This window comes from Condylura cristata, unplaced genomic scaffold (assembly GCF_000260355.1).
Source record: "Condylura cristata isolate star-nosed mole 26May11 unplaced genomic scaffold, ConCri1.0 scaffold00012, whole genome shotgun sequence".
Taxonomy (NCBI): Eukaryota; Metazoa; Chordata; class Mammalia; order Eulipotyphla; family Talpidae; genus Condylura; species Condylura cristata.
The window spans coordinates 12,723,328-12,723,901 of NW_004567113.1; positions in this window are offsets into that span (position 1 = coordinate 12,723,328).

Genomic DNA, 574 nt, shown 5'->3' on the forward strand with positions numbered 1-574 from the left:
AAAACTGCCAATCCCTGGCCTTTCCACTCCTCTTACCACTTGTATCAACCTATCCAATGTAGTCTTATTACGCCAATTACACTGTCAGACAATGTTCAAAATCTAGGTATTCTTTCAATCAACCCAGTCCTTAAAGTCATAAAAGCAAAACTCAGCGAATCCAACTTTCTCGCGTTCCCCCACCCCCACGGATGGCACGTCGCTGGCGAGTTCTAGACGTCACAATCCCTGGCGGCTTCTGTTCTAGAACGCCCCATGCTGTTCTCTTGCCCTTTACAAACAGTTAACGTGATAGATCGACCACGATGTTATGATAAGTGTCACTCACTAATGTTTTTACACTATCAGCAGTGTTTCATAGCTCTGCACCTACGCCCGGGGCCTCAGAAGCAACTGGCCGGCAAAAGTTCGCGGCTCCGGGCACATCAGCGCGGTCAGGTGAAGTCATCATCAATGCAAGCGTCGGAGCGACCCCCAGCGCGCAGCACGGGAGGAGCGCCCGCCTGGCTGCGTCCACCCCAGCAGAGGGCGCCCGAGCCTCCCCTGCCGATCGCCTCAGGGAAGCGCGCCGCGG